The sequence below is a fragment of the Hevea brasiliensis genome, chromosome 8, assembly GCF_030052815.1.
Source record: "Hevea brasiliensis isolate MT/VB/25A 57/8 chromosome 8, ASM3005281v1, whole genome shotgun sequence".
In the NCBI taxonomy this organism is placed as follows: domain Eukaryota; kingdom Viridiplantae; phylum Streptophyta; class Magnoliopsida; order Malpighiales; family Euphorbiaceae; genus Hevea; species Hevea brasiliensis.
Genome location: NC_079500.1, coordinates 1,660,327 through 1,670,477, shown reverse-complemented (window position 1 = coordinate 1,670,477; position 10,151 = coordinate 1,660,327). Strand labels below are relative to the sequence as shown.

At 30.1% G+C, this 10,151-nt stretch overlaps 1 pseudogene; it reads left to right on the top strand.

Moving 5' to 3' along the window:
* Positions 1-938: 938 nt before the first annotated feature.
* LOC131182411 (cyanogenic beta-glucosidase-like) lies at positions 939-4,028 on the top strand (annotated as a pseudogene).
* Positions 4,029-10,151: the final 6,123 nt, after the last annotated feature.

Here is a 10,151-nt window from a genome sequence, read left to right as displayed (position 1 = left end):
TAATACATTGTTGAATAGAATATTAATTTTGCACATTTAGATTCCACACCCCATTACCCATTAATTCATCATTTTAATCTCGTAAATACTTCAATTTAGTCAACTTTTATATCGAAAATTCAATCATTAACACAACTCCTCGTGGGATCGATATTTTTCTATACTACTTGTACGACCCGTGCACTTGCGGTTGGGACGCATCAAGATCCCAAATTTAAATTTTAATAGGAGCTAGCGAATTGTAAACAAAAAAAAAAAAAAAAACATTTTATCTTAGGAATTAGCTGTTTGATGTAGCTTCAGTACTTGCCTGTTAGTTGTAGCTGGTTTTGGGTTCTCTTTTCCATCTTTGGTCCATTCTGGTTCTGTGTATCTGAATTTCTTTCTTTGTGCTTTTGTTCTAGTTATTTTGTTGTTTTGGTAGTTTCTTCTGAGGAGTTTTTTTCATCACCATTACAAGTTAGTTATCTAGGATGGGTGCAATTGGGTTCGATCTGTTCATCAAGTATTCTTTTTTTGGTGCTTTCCCCCCTTTTTCTCATTAATAAATTTATTTGCTTATATAAAAAAAAGTTTTTGGGTTAGGGATCTTAAATTTCAGATCGGAATTAATTAATATTTTTAGTTAACATTTTAATAAAACTAGGGTTGATTCTCTAAATGTAAGAACGTTACAAGTGAAAGATTTAACGTTACAAGTGAAAGATTTTTTCCCCCCTTTTTTTCCCTTTATTAAAAGAAAAAGAAGGGCAATCACCAAGGAATCTTGCTTTGGCTTTAATCCCATGAGAGGACGAGAATAGTGCAAGTGGAGGATCATGCATGCAAATGCATCACGTTACCAATTTCAAGCCTTGGCATGAACTCTATATAAAGGGGGCATTGCCAAGAAGTGAAAACCACACAAGCACTTGAAACCATAATACCGTCTTTTGGTTATGGCTTCTAAGCACTCTCTTCAGCTGTTAGAGATGCTCATCTTCCTCATAAGCTTTTTGGCTCTTGCTAAGCCAGCTTTAATGGCAGATTGTGTCCCGGAAAATTTTAACCGCACTTATTTTCCAGATGACTTCATTTTTGGGACAGCCACTTCTGCTTACCAGGTATAGAACTTTATTCATTGATGACCTGGGATTGTAGCAGTATGTGCTTTCCCAACATCCGTTTCTTAACTTTTCTAAATAAAAGGATGAAGCTAGGGAAGAAAATAATGAACAATTAGATTAATTCTCATTGTTCATCACTAAGTATCTAGGTATAACTATATATTTGAATAATTGTTTAAAGTCTTATTTATGGTATTCAGATCGAAGGTGCAGCAAACATATCAGGCAAAGGACCTAGTGTTTGGGACACATTTACTCATGAGTATCCAGGTTAGCTTTGTGTGTGTGTGTGTTTTGAGATATATTTATGTGCAAAATTTTAATTATTTCTATGTAATCTTGCAGAAAGGATAAAGGATCACAGCACCGGAGATGTTGCAGTTGATTTCTATCACCGCTACAAAGTATAATAATCAAACTTCTTATTTTTCTTTTCCCATCAAATCCTTGTTCCTTGTCAACAATAAATTAAACAAAATTTGTGAAATCAATTTTGTAGGAAGATATACAAAACGTGAAGAGTATGGGTTTTAATGCTTTCAGATTCTCCATTTCCTGGCCAAGAGTTATACCTAGTAAGGACCTTATCAAAATTTGAAACTTTTCAACATGTGTTGCCATCATATGAATTTTACTACATGTTTATGATTTTCACATTTTCCGTCTTCTTAAATATTTTTCTTTTAAATATCAATATTTAGGTGGAAGAAGACGTGAAGGAGTGAACGAGGAAGGGATTAAATTCTACAACAGTGTTATCAATGAAACTATAAACCAAGGTGATAATTATTTCCTTTTCCTTGAAATGATTTAAAATAACGAATAGAAATTTTATGTCGTTAACATTTAGAAAACATTTTCAAAATGGTAATACAACAAATTTCTAATTTCTTTTCTTGTAAAAAAATCAGGTCTCCAGCCATTTGTTACTATTTTTCATTGGGATACTCCTCAAGCCCTAGAGGACAAGTATCGTGGCTTTTTAAGCCGGAATATTGTGTAAGGATATAGCTACAAATCACATTTTGAAAATATTACTTTTTTTTTAATTTTATATCAAGTTAAATCAATAATAATATCTAAGTAAACATCTTATCAAATAATTTCATAAACTATGTACAGGGAAGATTATCGTGATTATGCAGATCTTCTCTTTGAAAAATTTGGTGACAGAGTGAAGTTCTGGATGACTTTCAATGAACCATGGTCTCTTAGTGGATTCTCATATGATGATGGAGTTTTGCTCCTGGTCGATGCTCATCTTGGGTGAATCGTCAATGTCGTGCTGGAAACTCAGCCACTGAACCTTACATAGTCGCCCATCATCTACTTCTTGCTCATTCTGCAGCTGTACAATTATATAGAGGAAAGTACAAGGTATATATATGTAAAATGAATTAAATTGTTTACTTCTCAAGTAAAAATATATGCAAAATTGAGCTTATTATATTTACTGTGTAGGAAACTCAAAATGGCCAGATCGGGATCACAATTTTTACCTTCTGGTTTGAACCTCTCTCCAATAGAGCAGAAGATATTGAAGCATCCAAAACAGCGCTTGACTTCATGTTCGGATTGTGAGTCTTTCTTCCAAAATAAGCTAGAAAAAGTAAGCATTTATTTTGTAAAAAAGTCTTTTTTTAATAAAAACAATTTTATTTCACATTTCCTAGGTGGATGGATCCTCTGACCTATGGTCGATATCCAAGGATTGTGCGAGATTTAGCTGGAGATAGATTGCTCAATTTTACTGAGGAAGAAACTCATTTGCTTAGAGGATCATATGATTTTCTTGGGTTACAATACTACACATCATATTATGCAAAGCCAAATGCTCCGGTTGATTCAAATCATATTAGATATAAAACTGATAGTCACATTACTGAAACTCGTAAGTTTATATATAAAAATAATAAATAGAAGGTTTAAAGAAAATAATTATTTAACATGTTATTAATTGATAAGTTTTTCTTTATAAAAGAAGTTTAAATGATTTTTTTTTATTTACTTTGCAGCTTATGATTATGATGGTAATCTCATTGGTCCACAGGTTAGTATGTAAGAAAATGAATTAATAAAAATATGATACAAAGAGAATTCAACATTTATGGATATATCAATAACATATAAATTAAAAATTGCAGGCTTATTCGTCTTGGTTTTACATTTTCCCGAAAGGTATCCGACATCTTTTAAACTATACCAAAGATACATACAATGATCCAGTAATTTATATTACTGAGAATGGTAAGCGGTTGATGTCTTTCTCACGTAAAAATGCTACATAGTCAATTACAATTATGTTTTGGCCTAATTTATTAATTTGGGTTTCTGTATACTATTTTAGGAGTCGACAATTTGAACACTGAAATTGACAAAGCTGGTGAAGAGAACATAACTGCAGCACTTAAAGATGAATTCAGGATAGATTATTATAGAAAACATATGTGGAATGCTTTAGGGTCCCTCAAGTAAGTCAAATCTTTAAAATACTAATGTAGAAATTTTTGTTGGTTCTTAATTGATTTTTCTAATGATTGTTGGTTTTGGCAGGGATTACCATGTTAATCTCAAAGGTTACTTCGCATGGTCATATCTGGACAACTTCGAATGGAATATTGGTTATACTTCAAGGTTTGGTTTGTACTATGTAGACTACCACAACAACCTGACAAGAATCCGCAAAAATTCAGCTGACTTTTTCGAGAAATTCCTGAATCCACTAAATACTTCAGAAAATATCGCCCAGATTACTTCAGAGTATTCAAGGAAGATTGGGAAATTCTACGTAATGTAGCCTGTGTTGTGCCTTGTAAAGGTGCCATATCAATCTGTGTTGCAATTAAATAATATCATCACTGGGCTACTCCTAAGCTCCTGTGATGCTGTGTGTCCCCTACGAGAGTTCCAAGCATGACTTGTTGTATTAATATTCTATGTTTGAAATAAATGTATTTTCCTTTTGAGTTGTGTTGTATTGCTCTTGACTTGTAATTGCATTGGTTGGCTTTAAGAGTATATAGACTTTTAAGAATATATCATATCATATGACAATTCCAATTAATATTGTTTTACAATATTTAAACAAAGAAATTTCAAAAAAAAAAAAAAACTTAAAGTTTGAAAGAAATTAAAAATTATATTTGTTTAATGTTAATAAATTATATTATTTTCATATTTAGCAAAAATCTTTAAACATTAAAATCAAATAATCATTTGCACAATGCACAGATAAAGATTAATTATTATAATTTCAAATCATATCTGTAGAAATTTTAAGTTAATATAATTAAAATTTTGTGCCATCATACTGAAAAGTTAAATAAAAGAAATCAACAATGGAATACCGAATACCTACATAAGAACTAATATTTGGGATGTGAGCAAACATAGGCCAATACATTTCTCATGGGGTGAAGTAAGATTTAATCCTAATGTCAATTGGTTAGTTTTAACATGTAGCAATTGTTTATCGAAGTTTAAGCAAGTCCATATTTCATACTTCATAGATTTTAGCCTCTAGTCTAAATATTTATTTCACCCTTAAATTCAAAATTCTAATATGGTATCAAACAGATCAGGTCTGATTTCAATTCCATTTTTTGATGTTGTTGCTAGCTTGTCTGAATGTTCAGTTATAGTGAGATCCATTTCGTACCGAATCAATTTATTTTACTATTTTAATTTGATTTTGATTCTTAATTAAAAATTGATTTTATTTAATTTTTTTTATAATTTTTTAGATGTTTTCAGGATATATATATATATATATATATATATATATATATATATATATATATATATATATATATATGCTTTCTTGATAAATTTAGTTATAAATATATTAAATTATTTTATAATATTTAATTATAATAAATATAATATATTATATAATATGTTTTCTAATTCTTAATTTTTTGATAGGCTTCTAATCCTTAATTATATATGTACAATTATATAATTAAAAAATAGATAAAATGTGTATATATTATGTAATTATATTAACAGATAATTTTAAAGATTAAATGGTAATTTAAGTTTGACTTTTCATGACACAAATTGAATAAAATTATTTTAAGAATTAAAATTGAAATTAAAATCGAGATAAAATTAAACCGAAGTCAAAAAATTAAAAATTGAATCGAATTAATATCAAACTATTAAAAAATAAAATCCGATCGTACACCCTTAGGACTTAAGAGTTGGCAATCCGTGCTACCATTGATCAATTATTGGTATGAAAAGATTATTTTCTCTTAATAAAATTTATGATTTTTAAAAAATTGATATGAAAAATCCGATTTATTTTTTTAAATAAAAAAAAGTTCAAGAAGGTTTTTGATGAGATAAAATAATTGCTGAAATGAATTCAAATCAGCTCTTTAACTTTTCTATAATGTTAAAATAAATCCATTTTGACCTTTTAGGTTAAATAAACCCAAAAGTTTTTGTTTAGATTCAAATAAACCCACTTTTTGTCAAAAATATTAAAATAATTTTCAAATTTTTTTTGATAAACTATTAATTTTTATATTTTAAATATTAAAATTTATTTATTATTTTTAATTAAAATAAAAAAAATTAATAACACAACCAAACTCCAAAAATCAAAGAATCCCACAATCCATCTCAATGAATCCTAAGACCCACAAGCTCAATCAGCATCCATGGCTCCACCATATCTGTTCCATTTTTTTATTAGCTTTTTTTTTTTTTTTTTTTTTTACCATTTTCCATTTCAAAGCCTCATATTCTTGTTCCTTTTCATCATAGTCATCGAAAAATGCCTTAAAATCAATTTTGAAAAACAAATGGGTTCTCCAATTTTGGCGATCCAGAATTGCTCAATTGGATGAAGTATAAAAAGGTTGATTTTAGTGCTGAACTTGTGACGCCCCTTACCCGTCTATTGTATAGCCGAGCAAGAAGTGCCACATTCGGTGCCGGAGCACCCTATCTTGTCTTGTCATGTCTATTGTAAATTTTAATGTCCTTTAAATCAGGTAATTTAAGTGTAGAAAATTTTTTTTTTTTTATATCTTATTTTTGTGGAGACCCGAACAGATCCTCCTCTGTTTTATTAGCATCTAGCGGGTTCCACTATCACCTGTTAACATATTCATAGTCATCTCACATATTTCCATATCATATTCTCTTTTATCATATCATTCGCAACTATTTATGAGATCTCAAAATGAAGTGTCATCTATTGCATTCATATTAAAATTCATAGATAATAAATTATAAGTTTTCATTTCAAGTCCAAAATAAAATACATCATAAACTAGTAATTACATCATGACTAGACATAATGAACCAAAATACTAGTCTACACATGGGCCCTACCAAAATACAAAAGACTGGTGAGGTGACTCTGATCGGTGGCAGATCTGGTTGGAACTCTGTCCAAATACTATTGTGGCGACTGCTGATCTTCAGTACCTACGCGATGGAAAACCAACGCGCTAAGCATAACGCTTAGTGGTGCATAATTTATAATAACAATAATTAAACAATTGATTAATATTTACAAATCATAAATTCTGGGTCTTTTACAAATTTTTTTTATTACACTTTGGAAACAATTAAAATTATTGGGATCTTTCCTATTTACTTATTGTATATTCAGTATTAATTAATTATTATCAATGCCCAAGAAACCTATAACAAATTATAAAAGCTGGATACACGGGAGTATACGGGTTAGACAGCCATATGTCTACCCTGTATACATCACATCGGCACGAGGCGGTGTCGGGCACGATACCATGTCGAGCTTGTAAAGCCAGAAATAAAGTAGGCACAATGGCCAGTAAGTAGGCATATAGCCTGTAGAACAATCATACCAGACATATATTGTCAGTTCATGATTTTCTCAGTAGGCAGTACTACTATCTATAGTTCCTAATTGGTATACCAATTTATCCAAACTAAATAAATAAGTCTAGGTATACTATGGGCAATTAAACATTTTTAATAAATTTAGCACTATTCCCTGTTACTATTTTCTAGTACTGTTCATTAGTACCATTAATTTCATATTAATAGGGCATTAGTCCCAATTTACATATTCATATTATTTTTAATATTTAATTTTCCTTATGAGTATTTTAATTATCATATATAGCATTTTTCCCATGAACCTTTCTTTAGGTTCATGTTGATGTGTTATCTTTATCTAGGAATTTGACTAGGTTAGGATGTCTATTTAGTCACACTTCCTTATTAAATATTTCTCCTCTATGTTTAAACTTGAATTTCAATTTTTGAATCACTGAATTTGGAGTTATAGAACTTAAGTTATGGTTAAAATACCATAACTGGTCCCTTTGTCTCTAAGCTGTCCAGAATTTACAATTCCTGGTCAATAAACTTTGACCAGTCATTTGATCATTTTATGGTCATTTTTAGACTTAGGTTCCTTCACAAGATATGATCCTCTATGTCTTAGGGACTCCCAGGTACAATTTCATAATTTTTCAAGCTTGGTATAGTGAGTTATAGTCAGTGTATTAACCTGGACTCTCAGTCCTATAAGGGCAATAACCAACTTCAGGGCAGTATGTTTGACCCTCTTTTTAGGGTCTTTAAACTTAGAATTTGGCAAAGGTGTCTAAATCAATGTTGTAGCCCTAAGTATCATGTTTCTAGATCATATTGGCACATCTCAAATGGAATTTCCTAGTGGGAGTTATGGCCAAATGAACACACAGGTATCAAATGGCATTCTGGGTTCAACTTAACATTTTCTAGATTTCAATTCCTAACTTTGGCTAATATTTTCCCTAGGATACAATGGTTTCTAGAGCTTGGTCAAAACATAAAAATTGTTGTGCTATGTCTTATAAAACTTTTGGCACTAGTTTCACTCAATTTGTAGCTTTGGACACCAAGTTATGGCATTTTTGCCAAAACTGGTCAAGCATACCAAAGGAACAATATTTTGGACAATTTCAGGGTTGGCAGTTTTAGTGACTCAATTTTTGCTAACAATTTGATTTGGTTAAAGGCAAAACTGGGTTAAGTGGTCCTCATAAAAAGTGTAGCCCTATGTCTAAACTTTCCATTGATGAAATTTTAGGTCATTTGGACCAGTATAGAGAGAGTTATGACCAAATGAACACGTACTGTTCATTTGGTCATTTTCTGGGTTGGCAGTTTCAGTGACCCAATTTGTGCTAACAATTTGAATTTGTTAAAGGCAAAACTGGGTTAAGTGGTCTTCATAAAAAGTGTAGCCCTATGTCTGAACTTTCCATGGGTAAAAGTTTAGGTCATTTGGACCAGTATAGAGAGAGTTATGACCAAATGAACACGTACTGTTCATTTGGTCATTTTCTGGGTTGGCAGTTTCAGTGACCCAACTTATGCTAACAATTTGAATTTGTTAAAGGAAAAACTGGGTTAAGTGGTCTTCATGAAAAGTGTAGCCCTATGTCTAAACTTTCCATGGGTGAAATTTTAGGTCATTTGGACTAGTATAGAGAGAGTTATGACCAAATGAATATGTACTGTTCATTTGGTCATTTTCTGGGTTTGGTGCAGGGAAATCCGAATTTGGGCAGTATTTAGGTCAAGTTTTGGACAGAATTTGGGCATGGTTTCTTCATGGAAAATGGGCTATTTTGGGTCTAGTTTCACCTTCAATTGGCCTCATACCAATTGGGGTCACACAATTTCATTTATGGCCTAAAATGTACACTGCCCTCAACAAACACAACCTGCAGAAAATTGACACTTCCAAAACTCAATCTCCTCCAACTTCCTTACTTCAATTTGCATGCATTACACTTCTATAAGCAACAATCTCATCCCAATTAGGTCAAATTTCAAGCATTTGCACAAAATCTCCAAGTCTTGTACACAAACCCTAATTTCCAAGTTTCAAACTCAATCAATTCAATCCCTTTTCACTTCTCATACATATAATCATATCAATCATCATCTCTAAACTCATTTACATTATTTGAACACAATAAAGCCCAACACATTTCATGGCTGCCAAAATTTGGGGACATCATGAGTTCATGAATTTCTTGTTAATTTCTTGAAATTTCCACTTATCTCAAGTCACTTTCAAGTATTAAAGAAGAAGGAAGGGAGAAAAGCACTAACCTCTTGTGACCCAACTTGGAAATTTTCCTAAAACTTCAACTTTCCTTCTTCCTATGGGTACCTAGAGCTTCCTTATGATGTGGGCTAAATTTTTAATGAAGGGGACTATGGGTTTTGGGGAGTGAAAGCTTGGGAAATCAAGCTTTAAGCTTGATAACAATGGTGGGGAGGGAGAGACTAAGGGAGACGGCAAGGAGGAGAAAGAACAGGAAAAATTAAAAATTAATTGAACTAATTTATTAATTTTACCTAATAAAAATATATACTAATTTTATATGCGTTGCATTTCCATTTTTTGATAAAGAATCGATCCATATTTTTATAAAACAAATTCAAAATGAGGTAAGATTTTAAATCTATCATATTTATATCAATTGGTAATTTTTAATTAAATTTATTAATGACTATTTTACTATATTTTCTGAAAGTTGTAATATACAATTATTATATAATTTAATTTTCTAAATACAATCCTTTTATATATATATATATATATAAAGAGTAAGAATGCATTTACTGGAAAGTGACACGTAACACTTTTTTTTTTTTTAAATATCTTTACTATTACCATTATTATCATAATTTTTATAGTTAACTAATTAAGAATAGTAGATATATTTCAAAAATTTATAAATACCATTATTACCATAATTTATATCGCTAACTAATTAAAAATAGTAGATATATTTAAAAAATTTATAAATTTCTCATTTAAAAATTCTTAAATTTTTTATTATTTCATTTAATTATAAAAATTTAAGAATTATGCATCTTAAAATTAATAAAATAATTTAGAATTATACTATAAAAATTATCATATGGAGTTAAATATTTCGTCCTCCCTCTCTCTTTTTTATATATTTAATAAATTTTAATTTACCTTGATTTTATTTTACTTTAACACATATTTAATAAAAATATATTTTTAAT